We start from the raw sequence: 24,320 nt of genomic DNA on the forward strand, positions 1-24,320 counted from the left end.
AATCGCATTTCAGGAGTCTTATCTACCCTCGTTGCTCATAGGAAGCCGGTTGAGTAGCGTTTATTTTTCTGAAGCAGTCCGTAATTTATCTAGTGAAAGTGACTGCGTGACGTCCACGATCAAAGAGGTGCCTCTGGCGTTGCATGTGCACTGCTTTTAAATGAACATGCAGTCAGCACGTACAAAGAGATCAATATTTTTAGTTTATTTCTCTATATGAATTGTATAATTAGAGAGGTCAAAGTAGATTGAAGAGTCTATTTCCAACGTGACTTAAATCCAACAAATAAGAAACTCCAGAAAACAGCTTTTTTTTTTAAATAGCCTCTTCACATTTAAGATACATATGTGGAGTTAAGCATATGACTTTATGGTCTGCATGTGAATGGTGGCAACTGTGTTACAAAAATCCTGGATACTTGTAAAGGGGGGGGGGGACTGGGTTCGTGACATGTGGAGTTAGGATACTGTGTCACTAAAATAGTATGTGATATTTTCTCTAATTTAAATGATGGAAAATAGTGTGTAAATTTATTATGAAATATTATTATTTTAAGTGAACGTTATTGTAAATTGAGAACTATAATTTTTTTAATGTGCGCAAATGTCCAGTAGCCTACATCAAACTAATTTAGTAATAATATCACAGAAATAAAAAATTTCAAACTTCTATACTGCTTACAAATCGAACTTTCAGGTATAACTCCCTGTAAAGTTGATTTGAATAATTTCGAGAGAAAATTGTTCCGGGGCCGGGTATCGAACCCGGGACCTTTGGTTTAACGTACCAACGCTCTACCAACTGAGCTACCCGGGAACTCTACCAGACACCGATCCAATTTTTCCCTCTATATCCACAGACCTCAAAGTGGGCTGACAACCGTCAAGCAACCAACATTGAGTGCACACTAACTCTGCGTGACTTAAATTGTGGTTTTCTGTTAACGAACAGTGACACGTATTATGCAAATCGAACTTTCAGGTATAACTCCCTGTAAAGTTGATTTGAATAATTTCGAGGGGAAAATTGTTCCGGGGCCGGGTATCGAACCCGGGACCTTTGGTTTAACGTACCAACGCTCTACCAACTGAGCTACCCGGGAACTCTACCAGACACCGATCCAATTTTTCCCTCTATATCCACAGACCTCAAAGTGGGCTGACAACCGTCAAGCAACCAACATTGAGTGCACACTAACTCTGCGTGACTTAAATTGTGGTTTTCTGTTAACGAACAGTGACACGTATTATGCAAATCGAACTTTCAGGTATAACTCCCTGTAAAGTTGATTTGAATAATTTCGAGGGGAAAATTGTTCCGGGGCCGGGTATCGAACCCGGGACCTTTGGTTTAACGTACCAACGCTCTACCAACTGAGCTACCCGGGAACTCTACCAGACACCGATCCAACTTTTCCCTCTATATCCACAGACCTCAAAGTGGGCTGACAACCGTCAAGCAACCAACATTGAGTACACACTAACTCTGTGTGACTTAAATTGTGGTTTTCTGTTAACGAACAGTGACGTGTATTATACAAATCGAACTTTCAGGTCTAACTCCCTGTAAAGTTGATTTAAATAATTTCGAGGGAAAAATAGTTCCGGGGCCGGGTATCGAACCCGGAACTGCTTTATTTCTAAATGTAATCTACATTGTGACACACCAGAGAAAAAAATAAATAAAAACACCTCAAAGAAAGTGTGAAAAAAAAAAAACATGAAGATATTAATCTGATTCCATACTGTTACCAGCACCTTCCAAACTGAATATCTTTTCATAGAAAGGCATAGCGAGGTGATCTGGTCCTACACCTAGCTTGGAAAGGAATCGTCGAACATCATTTATTTTTTCTGTTTTCAGTTTGTTACCCAATGACAATTCAACCACACTCATAGAAGACAACTTTTTCCCTCTTTTCAGTAGACTAGGCTTGCACATACCTATAAGATTGGAATACACGTGCCTACTTCGAACTAGGGTTACCATGAGAAGAAATTCTATAGGAGGACATGGAATCTAAAATAAGAGGACATTGCTGAAAAAATAAAGTAGAACTTTTTAAAAATTGGCATGAACAAAATTAAAGATAAAAACAATGGCTCACCTTAGTTAGTTCTCTCACTTGTTGCTGGATCAGTATTACATCTGTATTTATCGGTGGAGCCCACTTTGTGCACAAGAGCCTGAAGGGACAAACTTCTATCTTGTACCAAATAACTATGGAACTGTTTACAGGACAGGTCCTTGAAATTATATTTCACCGTGATGATATCTCTGACTGTCTCCGTTAGCATGCGATTTCGTTCTTTTGTCCATTGAGCAGATATTAAGGAAAATACTCTCTCAGCACTCCCATTGTGACTTGGGATAAATAAATAGAATTGACATATTTTTAAGAGTTCTGAGGAAGTTTCAGTGCTCGCAGAACTATTGGAATTGAATTTGCACCATTGTTTATCTAATCTTAAATCTTTGTCCAAATTAACTTGATTGGCATATCTTTGCACATTGCAGAATCAAATTGATAAGATAGCTTAGAATCGTGAATACCTAGTGACATTTTTTAGAGTGTAAGAATTCGATGCATGTATATAAATCATCATAAGGTAGGTGTCCCTGATATAGCCATGCTAAGGTTTGAGAATTTTTCTAGCCGCCATTTTGAAAAAAAAATGTAAACCACTTTTTTCTTACTCGTTCTCAGTGTAATGGACTTTCTTAAAACAATTTCCTTTCCCCATAAAAATAGCTTTAATTGTCCAAAAAGTCCCAAATTCCAAAAGTCTACCTAGTGGCCGTATCAGGAATACGTACACATGATATGGCCACCCTTGTTCCATGTTCTATAAATCGTGATTGTTTTCTGTTTGATAGCGCAGTTGTGCTAAAATTAAATAATTTTGGTGTAAAATGAATAAACATGGCACTTAATAATCTTTTTTATAATTCAAAAGTGTAGTCAAAAAAGGTTTTTCCATAAAAAATTAAGTTGTTTTTCTTAAAATACAAAATTTTTGCTTAATCCCAGCTATAAGGCATGTACATTTGTCAGGTGAAAAAATAAAAGTGAAATGAACTTGATATGGCCATGGTGCATTTAATATGGCCATATCAGAAGCAGGTAAGCTTTCACGAAAATCGTTTTATTATGAACAACTCGTAAAAGATATGCCATCAACGACAACACCGATCAACAGAACATTGAAAACTGAATTGAGTACGATGGCTTTCATGAACAAGTCTTTGAAAAACATGCATAAAACAAAGGAGACTTACCAGAGAAAAATAAGAAGAGGTCACATAAAAACCACAATACAGGCAACGCCATATTGCTCAACCTGATTGGATGAAAAACGATCAAGTGACATACCAGGATGCCCTTTCACTGGATGCTGCTGCAATTTAGCAGATTTTTTGGTTAACTAACTCACAATAGCGGGGTGGCCATATCAGGAACATGGCCATAACAGGAGCACCCACCTTATTTTATGTTTTTTTTTAAATGTGCTCCAGCTGCAACAATTGAAAGCAGTTAAATTCTTTCATAGGTTTTAACCATTTGTTTAGATATTCTATGCATAATATCGCACATTATTCAATATTCATATTAATTCTAGTTGAAATGCGAAATGCCGGACATTAAAAATTTTTTTAAATGCCTGCCGGACAGGATAAAATGATTAAAAAAGAGGACATGTCCTCCTTTTGCCGGACGGATGGTAACTCTACATGGAACTTCATTTTGATCGACAATGAGTACTTTCATGTCGGCGATTTTGAAGCCCATCTATGACTTAATCTGGCACTTTACGGAGTCTTTCCAATTAAAAAAGGTCCCAGTCAGTGCCCAGCACATGCACCTGGCCTACTTTTTGAAAAATCGAGTTATAATCTACTGGAAGGAGGGCTGTTGCGTTATAACTTCTTCAAAAGTTGCCGTAATTCTCAATATTCAGCGATACAAACACTGGATTCCACATGCATGCATTCATCTAACGAAAGCAGCCATTACTGTGACGCGATTCACGTGACAGGAAGCAGCGCTCCTATTGGCCAAGTGGAAATAAAAGAGCGGAGAAATAACGACACTTTGGAAATAACACGACTTTCAAAACCATTTGTAGACGAGATTTACATTGTTTTGAGAACATAATGTTCAGAGAAAATGTACTTCACCAAGTGGAAAGGTAATGTAGTTTATATTTTTGAAATAAAAATTTAATAATAACACGGATTTCATTATTTTCTTTACCTTAAATATACTGTATGCTTTGCGAAATGTTACACTTGGTCTGATGAAGAAGCTTCGCTTGATGTTGCACGCATGAAGGCAGATTAGATTCCGCAACACTAGATCATGCAATTGGCAATCTCCTGAGATAAAATCACTTTCTATTTCTCTTGAGCCACGTAATGTGTTTTAGTGTAAGAAATAGGTGATTCATACTTTCTTGTTTTTGTCTGGAATGCGAAGTTTATTGTTAGCGATCTTTTCTCTTACTACAGAAAGTATTGCTCTCAGCAGTGTATGATCTTTTGTCATTGTATTGTAATTTTTGACGTTAGGTTGTGTGTATGATTTTAATTAACGTTTTTACTTACAGCTGTTAACTCCGTCAAATTGATGGTAATGTAGTGATAGAAGTCAGTATTTTGTGGAAAAAATAAAACAAGCACTTCTCTAATAATTTCGGTTTGTCTCATAACAATTCCCTATTTCCCATGAATTAAATAATGAATTCTTCCAAAGCAAGACATAACATAAATAATATTACAGTTTAGAATGGAATCGATGCAAAAATCGGTCAAGTTCAATTTTTCTCTCTCTCAAGAATCTGCATTTAGTATGCATTGCACAGATAAATGTATGTTGCACACGTTTGTGCAAAAATCCATCAAGTCTGACATTTAGTAACGTCTCTATAGTTGAAAAAGCCTTGATTGTTTTACTGATTTGCGTCAAAAAACAGACATGTTCCCGATAGATGGAAGATAGGTCAATATTCTTTCCTTACAGTCCTAGATTTCAGTACCAATTTTAACTACAGCTTTGGTCCTCCAAGATCAGGTACTAGTAGCGCGTTTGCCTGGTGATCCGGAGTTGCACTCGGGTGCGGGTTCGATTCCCGCTTGGGCTGATTATCTGGTTGGGTTTTTCCGAGGTTCTCCCCAACCGTAAAGCGAATGTCAGATAATCTATAGCGAATCCTTGGCCTCATCGACGTTAAATAACCGAGTAGTTGATACGTCGTCGTTAAATAAGTTAAAAAAATTGTTATAAGCTTCCTCTTATTGGCTGCACTAAACACTTTAACCTTTAAATAGTACAATAATAATAATTATTATTATAATTGTTTGAAAATATATAATAAACGTAATATAGTAATAATAATAATAATAATAATAATAATAATGATGATTTATTTAACCTGGCAGTGTATGCACAATATAGGCTATGTGAATAGTCCACTGCAAGAATGATGGATGTCACTTTCTTGTCGAAAATGAACCAAGACTGTCAATGCATAGCATAAGACATATAGAATGTACATACAGAGTTATATGGCATTAACACTGATAGTCATTGTCCAGTAATGATCGGAAAATCACAGTTAAGCTTTGAGCGCTAAGCATTTCAAACTTTCAATTGCTTCTCCTGCAAAATGTATTCCAAATGACATCCATCATTCTTGCAGTGGACTCTTCATATTACAGTCTATTAAATTTTCATTGATTAACTATTCAACGGGAACTCATCTGAGACTGAAATAAGTTTCATAGATTTTTTTCAAACAAGAAATAAATGAAGTTCAAACATGACAAAGAAATCTGTTGTATTTTCGGGACAAAAAACATTAAAGTCCACCATTTAAAAAAATTCTATAGACGAAAGAGAAGTCGACCTGGTTGGCACAATTGGTATAGCGCTGGCCTTCGATGCCCGAGGTTGCGGGTTCGATCCCGGGCCAGGTCGATGGCATTTAAGTGTGCTTAAATGCGACAGGCTCATGTCAGTAGATTTACTGGCATGTAAAAGAACTCCTGCGGAACATTTTTATTTTTATTTTAGTAGGTTATTTTACGACGTTTTATCAACAGCTTAGGTTATTTAGCGTCTGAATGAGATGAAGGTGATAATGCCGGTGAAATCAGTCCGGGATCCAGCACCGAAAGTTACCCAGCATTTGCTCATATTGGGTTGAGGGAAAACCCCGGAAAAAACCTCAACCAAGTAACTTTCCCCGACCGGGAATCGAACCCGGGCGACCTAGTTTCGCAGCCAGACGCGCTGACCGTTATTCCACAGGTGTGGATCCTGCGGAACAAAATTCCGACACATCATCGAGCGTCGTTAAATAAAACATAACATTTAACGAAAGAGAACTAGTAGGAATATTGTTAAAAATATAAAAAAACCTAATTTTCTAAATTATCGTATAAAAAGTTTGAAATTAATGTTATTCAATTTTTGTGGACAGTTTTTTTTAAAGCTCCTGTGAAATTTTCATTTCTGGACTTGACCGGTTTTTGCACCGAGGTCTTCAATTATGATTTATTTCCAGTTTCTTTAGATTATGAGTACGAAAATCTTTGTGACATTTTTTATATACGGAATTAACAGTTAAGTGGAGACTGAATGTTTCAGAAACGATGTTGCAATATTTCCCAACTCTACAGCTGGCACATGTCATGTAATATAACATTTCCAATAAGTTGTGAATTTACGCATGTAGTAAAAGCGGAATCTCTTCTTCTGAGCTGCTAATGCCATCACATATTCACAAAAAAGAATCGGAGCGATTGGGTGAAAGGAGCGCCACTCGTTATAATACTCATATGTTTGTGAAATTGTCTCAAGAGACAGATACGCATGGGCAAACTTTTGTAATCTGAACCGTCTGCTATTCCAGCTTGATGCAACGGGAGCTGTTCCCTTGAGTATATACCCATCCCGCACAAAACAGAATAAATAAAAGTCTTCTCTTGTGAAAAAAGTAGCTTTCCAGCATTCAACATTTACCAGTCAGGGAAATACTGTGTAGTTCCTAGAAAGAATATACTAACTCTGTAGATCTATATTTTATTTCAATTGAGTTCCTAAAACTATCGGGATTTCACTAGAAAAAAACTGTCCATAAGACTCCAGACCTTCTCTTTACTGCGAATCCTGTGTAGTTTGGCACAGCTGAATTGAGTTTCTCATATGGCGACATCTACAGGGTGATTCACGAAGTTCTCCCCTGGTTTATGGAGGCGATTCCTGGGATTACTTGGAACAGAAATGTAAATAAATTAATAGGATCACATTCATAATTACGCAGTTACGGTAATTTGAAAACGACCAAAAAAACTTTTATTCCAGGATTTCACTAACAAAAATGTAAAAAAAAAAAAAAAAATAATAATAATAATAATAATAAAATACAACAATTGATTGTTCATGTATCAGTCTCATTTAGAGTGGATTTAAATCACATTTTCGAAAATGTCTTCCTAACTCTTCGGGTGTTTGTACCTTAACCTGATACACGATGTCTTTCATCCATCTCCAGATGCACGTGCACGTAGTTATGGCAACAAACATGCCTAGCGCCCCATTCAGTATGACGCGTTTCGAAAATGTGTTGTAACTCCGTACTTATGAATGTGATCCCATTAATTTATTTGCATTTTTTATTCCAAATAACCTCAGGAATCACCTCTATAAACCAAGGGAGAACTTTGTGTATCACCCTGTATAAGGCGGAATTAATTTCTCTTGGCAACTTAATAGAATGTTAGGTCATGATAATATGTTCAGACAGTTTAACATCGTTTATTTATTTATTTCTTATTTTATTTATTTACTTATTTATTCATTCATTTATTAATTCGTCAGCCTCGGTAGCGTAGTCTGTATAGCGCTGGTCTTCTGTGCTCGAGGTTACGGGTTCGATCCCGGCCCAGGTCGATGGCATTTAAGTATGTTTAAATGCGACAGGCTCGTGTCGGTAGATTTACTGTCATGTAAAAGAACTCCTGCGAGCGTCGTTAAAAAAACCATATTAAAATAAATATTAATTAATTTATTCATGCATTCATTTATTTATGAAAGGATACTATTTGATATTAACCTGGTGGAACCATGACATAGAATTCTGCCGAAGATGTTTGTTAACGCATTCTTAACAAATGTCTGAGGTTCTTTATATGTTCGAAACGTAGTGTGACAGAACTTGCAGCTATATTTCCCTCTTGGAAGAAGGTTTATTTTGTTTTTTTTTTTTTCATTCTAAAAATTCGTCGGCCTCGGAGCGATATTTGAGTCTAGGGGATACATACGATATCTACTAGGTTAATGAAAATGTCTGAAAGGAAATACGAAGCATCGCAATATGCCTTCACTTGCAAGAGTAGGTCACAAGCGGAAAACGCGATGTTTTAATGAAATCCAAACTAGGTCGTAGACTACCGTAGAATCAAAACACATTTTTTTTAAATATTGTTAAAGCAGTGGTATCATCAAATTTGATGACTACCCGTCTTTTGCAGTTTGTATGCTAGACGTCTCTTTATTTAAACGGTGAGCATTGTAAACTATTCGAATCTTCGTACTTCTACTCTCATATCTTAAATTTAATTTACTTTTCTATTTTATAGGCTACTATCCAGCATTGATTATATTGAATACAGCTTATATCTTTATAGGTTGGTGTAAGTAAAAGTTAAGCTCATTAATGTAGTTAGTCGAACAGCTAAAACGTCGTCTTTCCACACTGGTAACCCGGGTTCAAATCTCAATGTGTCAAAATAGATTTTTTGGTGGACTAGGACGGTGCTAGGTGGTTGGTTTTCGTGGGGTACTGGTATTCCGTTTCCCCTATCGGCTTTCCACCATTGCTCCATTAATTATAATTATACTCGTGTGCTGTTGACTATCTCCCATGGTGCATCATGGGCAACCCTACAGCTGCAAAGTGTCAAAAATTATGGCGCGTCCTCCGTGGGACGCTTAGGTTAATGACGGAAGTTAAGTACACACATTGGAAATATACAAAAATATTAATCAGTAGAAACTAAAGAAGTTCTTCTTCTTCGTCTTGTCTTCTTCTTCTTCTTCTTCTTCTTCTTCTTTTTCTTCTTCTTGAGGCATTGGACATCAGTCCGTTGCGACTCCAAATTGGTCTCTCCCTCTTTTGTTAGGTCGGCCTATGTTTCTGTGTCCTTTCGGTTTGTAACTTAATGCTGTTTTCGGTAATCTCTCAACTGGTATTCGATGTACGAGGCGTGTTCTTAAAGTAAGTTCCAAAAGGGTGTAGAAAGTAAACGGGAAGATATTTACAAACCATTTTTGTTGCATTGTATTCCCCACAATTCAATTAATTCTCAACATAATCTCCACCATTATTGAGGCATTCATCGAGTCGTGGCACAAGTCTTTCTATCCCCTCATTATAGAATTCGCCCGCCTGCAATGCGAACCATTCCCGCACTGCTGTTTTCACTTCATCGTCGCCATCAAAACGTTGACCACCGAGGAACTTCTTGAGGTGCAGGAAGAGATGAAAGTCACTCGGAGCCAAATCCGGGATGTAGGGGGGATGGTTAATTTGTTCCCAGCCAAATTTCGAGATGAGATTTTGGTTGTCGTCGCCATCAAAACGTTGACCACCGAGGAACTTCTTGAGGTGTAGGAAGAGATGAAAGTCACTCGGAGCCAAATCCGGGCTGTAGGGGAATGGTCAATTTGTTCCCAGCCAAATTTCGAGATGAGATTTTGGGTGTCGTCGCCATCAAAACGTTGACCACCGAGGAACTTCTAGAGGTGCAGGAAGGGATGAAAGTCACTCAGAGCCAAATCCGGGCTGTAGGGGGAGGGGGGGATGGTCAATTTGTTCCTGTCCTCGTGATTTTTTTCATCGACAGCACGCACCAAATTGTCATTGACCAAAGATGGCCGACCGGTACGCTGCTCGTCATGCACAGAGACGCGGCCCTCTTTGAACTTCCTAACCCATCTCCTGACCATTCCAACACTAATGGCATCATTACCATACACCTCACAAAGTTGACGATGGATGTCAGCTGGTTTGATGTTTCTCGCATTCAAGAAACGGATAACAGATCGCATCTCACAGTCGGCGGGGTGCTCGATCACTTTAAACATTTCAACTGATCACAACTAACCACACACACGGACTGAAGCTCTGAAACTGTATGCACAGCTTGCCTGAGGATTGAAGAAGAAAATATGCATGCGCAAAATAACGATTGCAGCGATGTGACGGCTATAACTGAAAACGGAACTTACTTTAAGAACACGCCTCGTACGTGGTCTGGCCACTTTTATCTGTTGTTGTCTACTCTTTCAATTATATTAGATATCCCTAGTTCTTGTCTAATTCTTTAATTCCCAATTCATTCTAATCTCGCAACTCCCATTACTGACCTAAGAAATCTCTTCTCAGTTGCTTCCAATCTAGTTTCATCTCTTTTCCTTACAACCCGACGTTCACTGCCATATGAATATATTGGTGTGGCCATAGTTTTGTAAATCTTTATCTTTGTCTTTTTCTTACTTCGATGGCTGAGAACCAGACTGTTCTAAGTCCAACTTTATATAAGAAAGAAATCTATGTTTCATTGTGTTCCAGTTCTTGTCTGCATATATGAATCGAACAAAATTGTAAATATTCCTCTCCATAAGGTTGCTATGAAGCTATTCCAAATTTTTCATGAAGCTTTGAATGTCAGGAGCTTAAAATAGCTCTCCTGAAAAAAAAAATAGTAAAATGGACTTGGAACAGTCTGGTTCTGGACCATCGACTTTATGTTTCAGCGTTCTTTTTATTGTTCCACACATCTGGTTGAAACGTTCAATCTTATGTTGGAAATATATTTCTCCTAAGTATGATGTCTTGCAGCAGAGGAAATTGAAGTTGGTAATTTGTTCAACTATTCAACTATATATATATATATATATATATATATATATATATATATATATATATATATATATCTGTGTGTGTGTGTTTATTCTCGCTGGTGTATCTCCTAAAAATGCCATTGATTAAGCTTTACTAAAGAAGTTCTTTAAGGTTATTTAACAACGCTCTATCGACTATTAGGGTCCACACCTGTGGAGTAACTGTCAGTGCGTCTGGTTGCGAAACCAGGTGGCCCGGGTTCGAATCCCGGTCGGGGCAAGTTATCTGGTTGAGGTTTTTTCCGGGGTTTTCCCTCAACCCAATACGAGCAAATGCTGGGTAACTTTCGGTGCTGGACCCCGGACTCATTTCACCGGCATTATCACCTTCATTTCATTCAGACGCTAAATAACCTATGTGTTGATACAGCGTCGTAAAATAACCCAATAAAATAAAAAATCGACTATTAGGTAACTTAGTATCGATGAAATTAATAGCGATACGGCATTTGGCGACATAAATATTCGCCATGGAGTAATCAGATATTTGGTTTACACTTGGTGAAAGCCACGGAAAAAAAGTCGTACCAGGTAATCAGTCCAAACGGAAATCGAACCCACGCCCTAGCGCTGCTCAGTATCAGTTGGCAAGCTCGCCTACCGTCTGAGATACGCCAATGACTACAAATGAAGTGAAACAAATTGGAGATTCGAACTCGGGCCTTCACGCATATTATTCTATATTGATATTCTTTTAGCTACTCTGATTTCTGCTAAATGACTGGAATGGATAAGTAGAGATGAAATATGGCAAAGTTCTGAAAAGTCATTTTAGGGACGGAAATGACACCGTATTTTCAGTCTACTCTTAAACCTCTACAATTGGTTATGGTTACATAAAAATAACGTGTTTCCTGTCTTCGCAAGTTAGTTTCTTAATATAGATTAACTCGCACGAAGACTCCATAAACTACTTTCACAACTGAAAAGGGTATATGGCACGTGTTGAGTGACTTTGGGGACGTCACGGCGTTAGCAATGTTGTCGTTATCTAGTATTACATCATAAAGAGAAATCTTATCTCTGATATCGCAATGTCTGCTATTATAACGTGGCGTATGAGAATAATGATAAAGCTAGACTACACTTGAAGCGAAATTGTTCTGTTTTGGAATTAAGGTCAATTCTACCAAGATCGTAATTATTTAATAATCCTAATCATATTTTATCAAATACAGAGCGTTGAGAAAGATTTGGAACTTAAAACTTCATTCAGATTTTAAAGATACCTTTATTTTTTATACATTATTTTACAGTAATGAAAGATATGTAACTTTTCTGGCTATATATACACGGGTGGTAAAATATTGGTAGAAAATGAAAATTTATGTTCTCTGATTGAATCATTGCCTTGTGGTTGGCTTAGTGTTATCTTAAGCTGTGGTCTTAAGTCATGCTAACATACGACTAGTAAGTCCGACTTATCGCTTTTGAAGTTGCGCTTATGATCTTCATAAGTGATTGATGCATCACTGAATGATAAATAAAATGCATTATTCTAATTTTATTTTGTACATATATTTTTTCTTAATATGAGCCGTTCAGAGCAGAAGTGGTGTAAGTCAAAACTGAGTAATGAGGGTTGAAGTAAACATTCTGTAAAATACAGCCAAAGAAGCATTTAATATTCAATTTATTTAAACTATTAGTAGTCAGTGGATAAGCAAGAAGGCCATATTAATTGCTACTTTGCTCTGTATTTTACAGAAATTTTACTTTAAACCACATTACCAATATTGACTTACACCACTTTTGCTCTGAACGGCTCATATACGCGTATGCACTAAAAAAGTACTTTTAGAAATTTAATATTTTGTTTATTATGTCATTTATTATTGCTACGAAGCTAGTTTTTAATATGCTATTGCTTCCAGGAAAGGGAAAATTTGTTGGTTTAAATAATTTGTTTGGACAATTTAATTAAAAGTTTTTTTTCTGTTATAAATAGATTTTTGTAAGATAAATTATTATTATTATTATTATTATTATTATTATTATTATTATTATTATTTTAGATCGTCAAATCCTAGTCAGATAGTCATAATTTTGGTGTTGTCTTTCAATTTGAGGTCCACTTTTTATCGCTATTGATCTACGTTGTCTCAGGAAGAATGGACGTCATTTTAATGCCACATCTCGGTAGGGCCATCGATTGCCCGTCGAGTATGTCCAATTGAGAGAAAAGTTCAGATTTGGATTAGTCTCTTGAAGGATTGAAACCTTCAGAGTACAATAGCATTTGAATCAGTTCTTGTTTTAGGCGAATTTTGAAAATGGTATTACCTGTTGCATAGGTATAAAAATGTCATTATGTATTTTCTTGACATGAGTGTCCCTCAGCTACGAGCAGATATATTATTTTCATTCTTTCTCTTGCCTCTTCCCCTCCTTGCACGTTTGTGATTAAATTTTTTTCTTGTGACGCAACACACTGCTCGCTCACTAGCCAAACAACCACGGACAGGGGCCATTAACGTTGAATCGAGCTGTATGTGTAAGAGTAACGTTATGAAGTCATATTTTTGCATCTAAAATCCCCTTTGTATTGCTAGATTGGTGGCACACTTTTATAAAAACACTGTGACCCTCGACAAATGTCTGATGATGTTTGGAATTTTATTACTAAAGGCTATGTGATGTATCTTGTTCCCACTGTGAAAAGAGAGAGAAAGGAGATACATCTTACTTCGTCTGTGTTGTTATGGCGATGGGGGAGTGGAGCGGTGCCGTCCATCCATCCAGTGGCGGAAGGGACTAGTTGATACAATCTGTAGCGCAAAATAAAGTAACAAAGTATCTCTCTTCGTACTGTGTAGTTTCGTCACTGAGCTTGTCTTTCAAGAAACTGAGTTCCGGCAGCCTGTACAATAACAAGATTTTGAAAGGAATCCTGAAAATTTACAACCCTCCTATAATCTCCACTCTCATTTGAAGGACTTGGTTTTATTGCTACTGAGACAAGATAAACCTTATCTGGTATAGTCTGTTAGTCTTATTTAACGACGCTTACGAACGACGAGGTTATCTGGCATTAGTGAAATTGATTATGGCGAGATGACATATAACATGAGTCTAAAGATTCGCCACTGAATTACCTGACATTCGCTATATAAATCAGTAGAGGAAAATCTCGGGTGAAGGCCCAACCAGGTAATGAGTCTAAGCGAAATTCGAATTCATGTCCGAGCGTCACAGTTGATTGTTCCACCGGCAGTCATTACGTTGGGGTAAACTCCGGGAAGTCAGATACGTGATTTGTAGTTACTTTTACAACATTGTCAGCTACAATATTAGTCTGAAGGAGGCTGCTCCGACTCTAAATGGTTAAAATGATTGCTTTCATATCTTCTACAGACGTTCTCTCTCTCTCTCTTTCTCTGTTCGCTTTATAAGTATTTTCTCAGCATTTTACATCTGTATCGTTTGGAAAGGAGAAACGAATTAATCAGACGATACTGTATTACGTCAGTTAATTAGAGGAGAATTGATCCAGAACGCATTTTCTCCATTGAAGCATTTCTTTCAGGAAACGGGTTTTTTAAGTAACTTGAAGCTGCAACAGAAAAAATATAAAATAACTGATGGATCATGACAAGAAACTAATCTGTAATTTATATAGCAAATTAGTGACATCAAAAGGTTACCAGTTTCGGTAGAATTTTGAAAAATATGTTGAAGAAATTACAGTTTGATCCAACTGGATAGAGAAATTGCTTTCTGAAACAAAACCTATTGCATAATATTCATTTCGATCCAAATGAACTAATAACACAACACTAGTTAATGAAAAAGATGTTTTATTTGATATATCTGAACAGAAAAAGCGTTTTTGTACTAAAATTATATCAAATCTGTTCAAAGATCTTAAAAAATATATAAAAAAATAATAAGCAATAGGCATTACACTTCTTAAATTTGATGAAGACTTTTCTCTTCATTGAGACAGTCGCACTGAAGAGAATACTTAACACGCGCAGAGTGAATGACGCATTGTTAGCAGTAATATGCAACGGCAGACATCTATCACGCATGCGCAAGGAGGACACACGCTTTCTGCGCTGTATGTAATAAAGAATTTGCGCTTTGATCCGAACACACTGGCGGAAAAAAAAACAGTCTGCTGTTTTTCATATCATATTACGTTGGGAGAAATTACTATTTTGAAAACAACATGGTAAATCCATAGATCGGAACTGCTTCCATAATGATGATCACATGCCGTCAAATTGCGTTTTTTTCTGGATTTTGGGTTCACCGGAGCTGACATCGATGTTTGTGGGAATTTACGAAATATTAATTTGCGATGTACCGGTGAATAACGAAATGTATTTCGTTGCTCTTAATGCAGAACCAACAAAAGTTAAATCTATGACAGGACATTCGGATTTTCGAGCGCAATAGGCAACTCTTTCCGCGTCGTTTAGAGCTTTGCAGCGAAATTAATTGTCGTGGTTTTGAACATATTTAGTGTACCATAAACTGCATAACATATTATTTATTAGTATGTTTCAGCGGTTGTTGGTTATCATGAACTACATTTTAATTTACAAACACTTCATTCAACAACTTTCAGTACTACAGGAAAGCAGAATCGAACCATGATTACTATATTGCAATACATATGTGGTAAGTGCATCGTAAGAGAATCGAGGAAAATGTTTTAAAAAAAAAAAAAGACAAGAAGCAGAGTTTTTTTTTTCAGTGTCATGAACTTTGTTACGCACTTAACGCATGTGTATTGCATACTATTTTTTGCATAATGTGTATTATATTTAATGATTTTAATTTATAGGATTTATAAACTGAAAATGTGGATTGCACATACGTGTACAAGGTCATGGCCTCCGGAATTGACTTGATTTGTAATGATTAGACTTCGTTGAATTGCCACACGCACCATGCAATCAGGTTGCCGATGTACGGTAGTATAGAGGAGGTGGGCTACCTCCCGGTCTCGTAGTATAAGCAGTTCATGTTAAGAGTTGTAACCGGTCCAAATAGAGCAGCTACAGCTAATATATACATAAGTAAGCACTTGTTTTTGCATTACTGTGGTTGGAATAGTCAAAGCTTAACATTTGTTTAGTGCAGACAAGAATTCAATCAAACATACTACAATGAGAGTGTTGCTGTTCCAAATAATTGCCCCTGGAATACCCTTACCCCCCGCAGCTAGTGTGACCCGTTGGGAAACGTTGTTGGATACTGTTAATTATTATGCAGAACATTACGGCAAAATAATGGAGGTAATTGGTGCATTGGATAGCACAGACAGTTCCGATGTTGCAGCTGTAAAATCATGCCTTCTTAACAGCTATTGGAAGATATTCTGTTCATTGATTCTAATTTTAAAATCGTGTCCAAAATCATCACCCTGTTAGAATCGTCTAAACTACAATTCTCAGAAGCCCTTAATATAGTGGATAAAGTATCACAAACCGTTATCCAAAATAACAATTCACTAATTTCAGAAAAAGTGAAATGTAAGTTGAGAAACATTATTGCTAAAAATTCTGCCTATTTACAACTTCGTATTATAAATGATGTACTATCAGGACACAACAAGACTTCTGAAGTTGGTGTACTAAAAAGTAGTGACTTTCCGTTCAAATATGCACCTATTACATCGTGTGATGTTGAACGTAAATTTTCCCAATATAAAAACTGTTTGAGTGACCATCGGAGGAGGTTACTTTGCAGTCGCTCAAAATGTACGTAACTCTTCACTGCAATGCGCATATTCAAGGATGATGCGAGTATATTACATTAAATTTTAAGAGTTAATATGTCTCACTACAAAATAATTGTGTATTTATATGTTTAGACATTTCCTACTTCAATGATCATTCATTATATTTCTTGAATGCAGGATACAGGTTTTATTGTAACTGGACTATACTGCTCAGTGTTTACATTAGAGGCATACTCTATCCTTTCCACGCCCCCTTCTCATACAGTCTATACTGCGTGCATAGTAATCCTTACGATTCTCGTGGTAATTCCACGAAGTCTAGTAATGATCTTTCAACTGTTTTTTGTTTCTGTGTAAACGTTGACACTATTTTACTTACCGCACGCTTTTACTTCCAATAAGAATCCAAACAATTTTATTTACTTTTAAGGCTGGTTCACAATAAACATGGAACGGAAACGACAACGACAACGAGAACGAGAACGGAAATATTGTTAAAATAGATGTATTTAAATGTGAGCATTCACAATAGTTAATTGTGAATGCTCTCGTTCTCGTTGTCGTTTTCGTTTCCGGTTTATTGTGAACCAGCCTTTACTTAAACCACACTTGTTACCATAGCTACCACTCTAATGCGGTATGATCAACTTACATGCATTAAAACAGCAACTGTAAGTACAACATACCGCACCATCGTGCAAAATATAATTAGATATGCTTGTTTCGATGTAAATTATTATCCCAAAAAGTTCGTTCAAGTGATATACTTTACTATATATATATTCCTGCTGCAAATTTGGTAGATCCGGAAGGAAAGAGGTTATCTTCAGTGTGGAATGTTTGTGGTTTTTACATCTTTTCCTTGTTTTGTATTGCCTCAAGCGATGTCATTGCGCCATACTGACCACATTTTCAGGAAATCCCATTACTTGTGAATATCTAGCGTTGATTAAAAATCTTCACAATAGTTCAGGGTTCACTTCTGGGAATTTCTTCAAAAAGATACAGTATATTTTGTATAAAATAATTTATTGCGTGATTCTATCGTTTCCAGTCATATAGCCCTGGTGTAATTGGAAGACTTCCCCGGAAAAATGATGTAACATCAAATTAAAGAAATATTTGATTTAGATGGAAAAAGTAATTTTGAAGCTTTCATTTATAAAGTTGAATTATTGAGTCCTATAGCTGAATAAACTTGTATCCTTGAGCATTCAAATGGTTCTGTTAGTAATTATAGGCATAACGAAATGTGCCCTGAAATTATTTTTCTTTCTCCTGAAACGTATATTCAGTTAAAGATTTTTTGGTTACACCCTTATTCCGGGGAGGTCTTCAATTATAAATGTAAAACTTCTTTACTTCCACGGTATTAATTGTTATTTGTTAATTTCTTCTTATAAGGTATAAACGAGGCTTCACGACATCACATTAAAAACTGCTCTTGTTGGACCAATGAATTCGTGTCTTCATGTTACATATAGCGGCGCCCTAATTATCGGATTCATTCCGGAGACGGAGAATTTGACGCATCATCAATCAAATCTCGAGGAGACCGCAAAATCCAGGAGCTGTATCGAGCGACTCTCTTTTTATGTGTCACATTACAGATGAGATAGCTGAAGGGCCTTGTTGGCTCGAACTTGAAAGGTCGTGGGTTGAATCCAAGAGTTTTTATTGCGACAGTTTTCAGAGCATTTCTGAGGTTAATGTAGCGGCTTTTCAAATGTGCTTCGGGATTCTTTTTGTGTTTAGCATTGTTATAACGCATTGACATTACGAATGTTTTGGGGTTCATCTTTGTATTACCAACGTTCCTCCGAATGTATATAACTTATCAGACCAGCCATGGATTAAAAGACGTATTTTATCTACACTATGTCCCATGTTCAGTCACAGTCGTGTTTTGAGTTCTGTGGTGGATTTTGTCCGTTTATTTCGGTTTATCCTGCATAGTTCATGAACACTGATCAGTTTCTACTGTATTATCAACGTAGTCGTTAAACGAACTGATTAACTGATTTATTGATCAACTAGTTGCATGTTTGATGGAAATACTAACCGGCTGAATGTGTGATAGATATGTTCATTGACGGATTGAGTCCTTCATTGAAAGATTTAATGGCTGCCCGACTGATTGGAAAAAGTTAGGCTTACTCACAGGTGAAAGACAGGCTCACAGACTAGTGAAAGACAGCTCACTGACTGCTGAAAGACAGGCTCAAAAACTAGTGAAAGACAGACTCACAGACTGGTGAAAGACAGGCTTAAAAACTGGTGAAAGACAGGCTCACAGACTGGTGAAAGACAAGCTCAAAAACTGGTGAAAGGCAGACTCACAGACTGGTGAAAGACAGGCTCACAGACTGGTAAAAGACAGGCACACAGACTGGTGAAAGACAGGCACACAGACTGGTGAAAGACAGGCTCTCAGACTGGTGAAAGACAGGCTCTCAGACTGGTGAAAGACAGACTCTCAGACTGGTGAAAGACAGGCTCAAAAACTGGTGAAAGGCAGACTCACAGACTGGTGAAAGACAGGCTCACAGACTGGTGAAAGACAGGCACACATACTGGTGAAAGACAGGCACACAGACTGGTGAAAGACAGGCACACAGACTGGTGAAAGACAGGCTCTCAGACTGGCGAAAGACAGGCTCTCAGACTGGTGAAAGACAGGCTCTCAGACTGGTGAAAGACGGCTCACTGACTGTGAAAGACAGCTCACTGACTGCTGAAAGACAGGCTAGTAGACTGGTCAAAGACAGGCTCAAAAACTAGTGAAAGACAGACTCACAGACAGGTGAAAGGCAGGCTCAAAAACTGGTGAAAGACAGTCTCACAGACTGGTGAAAGACTGGCTCAAAAACTGGTGAAAGGCAGACTCACAGACTGGTGAAAGACAGGCTCACAGATTGGTGAAAGACAAGCTCACTGACAGACTGTTGAAAGAAAGACTCACTGCCAGACTGTTGAAAAAACAGGCTCGCTGACGGACTTGAAAGACAGGCTCACTGTCACACTGTTGAAAGACAGGCCTACTGTCAGACTGTTGAAAAACAGGCCCACAGACTTACTGAAACAGGCTCACAGATTTATTAAACAGATATATTATGGAAACAGACTCACTTACTGGCAGATAGAAGACTGGCTCATTTACTTACATGAAAAATAGCCTCCCTTACTAACTGATTCAAGACAGGCTTACATATAGACTGACTGACTGCTTGATTGCCAAAAATATTATTTGGCCTACAAACTTACTGTGGTGACTCTTTTGCTGAATGGATGAATGATTGAATTAATTAATTACTTTCTGCCTGCTTGACTGATTGCTCAGTTTATTAACCAGTTGGTTTCTTGTTTGTTTGATTGACTGGCTGGTTTTTTAATTGACTATTTGATCGACTGAGTGATTATTACCTGGCTACGTGATAGACGTCATTGTTCACTAAGTTGTTTGATTTATGATTGACTGATAAGGCTGGTTAATTGAGTGCATGCTTGATTGTCACTGAACATTTAATTTATTGATTTACTGTAATTGGTTGATTGTTTAACTGTTTACCTGTATGATTAAACCATTGACTGTTTAATTAATTTATTTGCTAGTTAAGTTTGGTGTAAAAATTTCATGGCGTTGAAGGAGGTACGAGTTTTTTGGGCTTTTGCACCGTATCAGAGATGAGGACAGTCATCATCAGGGGTCCATTATCAAGAGCGGAAATGGTGTCTGTATGTACTTCGCTCCGAAACGTTGGTGTTTTCATATTATGACATGAAAAACCCCGCAACAGGATTTGCTAGTTATTTCATCACTGGTTGATGGTTAATTCACAAAATAGTTGCTTCATTGACCGACTGACTCGATGGACTGATTGGCTCCTGAAGTGAGTAACAATATGTTTTTTGGACTGGCAAGTTTGCTAGTTGAAAGTTTGACTGATTGACTACTAGATGCTTGGCTGGCTAATTGAATGTTAACTCTGTTATCCCAAATGTTTTTAATTCGACTATTACACTTTTACTACGTCATGCTACTTTTGACCAATAAAACGGTTTTCAACCAATCATCGCTGCTTATCCTACAATTTTTATCACTTTTGTTTTATCACCTTAGCATTTGTTTATTTTTATCACCTCCCTAACATTTGTGTCTTTGTTTGATAACATTGTACTTTCAATAATAAAATTGTACCTTTTAAAATGATTCATATTTATTTCATCTTCCTTAATTAAAACTTTTTTATAATTTATTTGTGGATTGTCACGTATCAGAGATTGTTTAATATATTATATTGATAATTGAAGTGAAATTCAATTGTTTTAATAAAACTGAAACTGAATCAACAATCTTGACTAGTAATCGTCCATAGAGGTCAATGAAGATGAATAGTTGGCACAACTGGTAACAAAAGAACAGCTCATCATAACACATTAATGCCATCTACCAGAATATTTGTAATGATGAGGTGGTACTGTAATACATTTTCAAAACAGTTTAGTATTTTAGTAAGTCAGTATTATATTGTATTAGAGTACTTTATTTCTTCTAATATTAATACACTTTCTTCTAATCGTGTAATAGTCAAATTCCACTCGAGTTTTGATTTTATCTAGATAAATCAAAACCTTTAGTGAGATTACTATACATAATTTGTGTATTATATGGCTTAGATAAATTAGCTTATTCGTTTGCCACTGGATCGTTAAAATCGACATGCTTAAATTTGTGTCACGTTCATAAAAAATAGTACTGCATAAATGTAGACCGAAGCTAACTATTAATAAAAGCCATTTGAGTTGCAGTTTTCTTTTTTTATGTCTACCTACGTATGCAAACACGGAATGAGTATTCTTTGCTTTGCTGCTGGCACACCTAATAACAGACTGTGACATTCTGGATAATTATTATTTACGTTACTGTAATTGTAGGTCGTATAAACTTTGATTCTTTGCTTCTGTTTTACTGTGTAATAGTTACATACATGACAAGTATTAAAGCCGATAGGTCTTACTTGACACGAAGAGGAGGGAAATTTATTACTAAAGATTTTGTCTCATACATCATTAAGTATACAATTATTGTTCCCCACTCGATGCCAATTAAATTGGGTTATTGAACTGCAGCAGTAAATACAAAATTAACTTCGCAATACAAATTTGGATAAATTTATAATCAGGGAACGGATTTATATGGACTAAAAATGTATGAAATATGTAAATATCCTATATGTACTTACTTTTATGAAAATATGGTATTAAGTATTGACTTCAAATGATAAAAAATGATTATCTACGTTAAATATTAATACAGCTTAATCAAACTAAACACAGAATGTAATGGACATAAATGATAAAAAAGACTATCTACGTTAAATATTAGTACAGTTTAATCCAACTAAACAAAGAATGTAACGGACGCACCTTATCTTTCATTGTATTATTTTGTTATGTGAACTTCAAACAAAACACAATTTTTATTGCCTGTTGCCATAACAATGGGTTACAAACAATTCTTTCAAGCGCTGAAAAGTGAATCTTCTTCTATTGTCTCTGAGGAGAGATTTGTACTGACTGAAACTGCGTTCAACATCATAAGAAGTAATCTGTGCATATTTCACTTTCACAATGTCTGCTGGTGAGAAGTCCAAGTTTACCTTCAATGTTGAATCATCACTCATCACTGCAACAGTCTTTCGTAGTTCTTCATATCCAGAGTTTTATGAAAGTCCAGTGTCCACCTTAGCTTTTACTGCATCTGCAACTTCATTTGTACCACGATTCAGTTGTTCCACAGTACTGGTTACAATTTCGAAGCTTTCAGAAGGTGAAAGGTGCCTGTTTTGGAAAGTTTTGAATGCTTTCATGAAGCATGAAAATATATGCTGAATGTAAGTTAAGTCATTCTTCACATTTGTGTCACGGGCAACTGTTTCCGCTGTATCAATTCAGACTACATCTTCAGAGTCCAATGCAAGTAGAACATTCTTAAATAATAATAATAATAATAATAATACTAATAATAATAATAATAATAATAATAATCATAAATGAAGAGTACAGGGAAAGAACCTGATAAGTCACGTTCTTTGGACTAACAGGGTTGTTATTCTGCACAATTGAACTACACTATCTGAGCTATTACATGACATCTAAAACAGAAAATAGATATTACAGATTTATTAATTTGTCCTACAGAATAATATCTGTAATGTTGACAATTAATATTTGAGGAGAAAAATTCGCTCCGGCGTAGCTCAGTGATCAGAGCGCTTGGTACGTAGAACCAAGGACCCGTCCCGGCACCGGAGCGAATTTTTCTCCTCAAATATTAATAGAAAACAGATAATTTTGGACTCATCAAACTTTCAGCCACGCACGATTGGCTAGGTGTGCCGCGAAACTTTCAATACTTTTCTGGTAAAAATAATTATAATTTCGCTCAACACCAGTTTTCAAAAATAGAATATGATGTTTTTATTTTAAAAATCCAGACTTTGCATTTTTATGCAACATAACATGAGCTTTAATGAGCTAAAATACGAAAATATGCCACAATAATATACTATAAGTATTATGAAATACAGACGTGGACAAATTATTAGACTAAAATAATTATATGTGCAACAAAGTTGTATTTAGCGGCAGAAATAATGAACAAAAATGTATTTTGCACAGAAATAATGAATAGAAACTTGAGTCTGCAGGTTACTAATATTTTGTGAATATCAGCATCATTTAGCCAGATATCAGACAGTGCTTAAATGAATCCATGTTTTGTTGTAAACCTCTTTTTGTTCACTTTCTTCTTCAGTGTAGACCACACATTTTCAATTTCGTTCATGTCCGGTCTTCTTGCAGGCCATGGGAGAACAGATTGTTGAATATCTTCTGAAGTATATAATTAAAACACAAGTGGTACCAACACAGCCAGACAAAATATATTTAACCATTGGAAAAATATACCAGAAGATGTAAACAAGCATATTTACAACAATAGAGACTCTGTGAATTATACTGATAGCTGATATGACGAATTATATTATGTTTCAAAGATAAACGTTTTAGTCTAATAATTTGCCCACGTCTGTATTATGCATTTATACGAAAAAAAAAAAAGCTAAAATATACAAATATATGCAACATAAAATTCGATTTGATAAGCTTAAATGTTGATGATCCGTGAAGGGAATCAGCAATGAATTATAGTCAGTGGGAAAAAAAGTGCAAATGCATGAACTTCCTGAACCTACTCATCAGTGTGGTGCCATTTATCGGTTCAGTCTGAATGAATTGAGGTTATGGTGGGACTAGCGTATCCTTCCATTCCTCTGTCCTGTACTACGCCTCAAACTGATGCCAACTGTATTCCAGGCACGATACTATGTCACACCGCACCGTTTTGAGTGAAAGCTGTTGAAATTACGGATATGAATAATAAAAATTGAAAGTGACGGTGGAATTATGAAGAGAAACGTAAAACCACACGCAAAAAAAAGAAAAACTCAAGAACATGTCCACCATAAATAAGACTCCGCCATCGCATGGAGCCCGGGACCGAAGTCATCGTAATACAGTGTTCTGGCAACTGAACTCCAGGACGATGTTCGTTTAGGATATCAGTGGTTGTTTAATAACTACTACTGTAGTCATTC

The 24,320-nt window shown here is 36.5% G+C and overlaps 1 protein-coding gene and 3 non-coding genes across 7 annotated transcripts in view; 1 reads left to right on the top strand and 3 right to left on the bottom strand.

Moving 5' to 3' along the window:
• Nucleotides 1-24,320, top strand: part of LOC138708920 (early estrogen-induced gene 1 protein) — a 333,706-nt gene that overhangs the window by 38,613 nt on the left and 270,773 nt on the right. The window lies entirely within an intron of this gene.
• TRNAN-GUU (transfer RNA asparagine (anticodon GUU)) lies at nucleotides 745-817 on the bottom strand. Its single transcript has one exon. It is a non-coding gene; the product is annotated as a tRNA-Asn (tRNA).
• Nucleotides 1,031-1,103, bottom strand: TRNAN-GUU (transfer RNA asparagine (anticodon GUU)). The gene has a single exon. It is a non-coding gene; the product is annotated as a tRNA-Asn (tRNA).
• Nucleotides 1,317-1,389, bottom strand: TRNAN-GUU (transfer RNA asparagine (anticodon GUU)). Its single transcript has one exon. It is a non-coding gene; the product is annotated as a tRNA-Asn (tRNA).

This window comes from Periplaneta americana, chromosome 11 (assembly GCF_040183065.1).
Source record: "Periplaneta americana isolate PAMFEO1 chromosome 11, P.americana_PAMFEO1_priV1, whole genome shotgun sequence".
Classification (NCBI taxonomy): Eukaryota; Metazoa; Arthropoda; class Insecta; order Blattodea; family Blattidae; genus Periplaneta; species Periplaneta americana.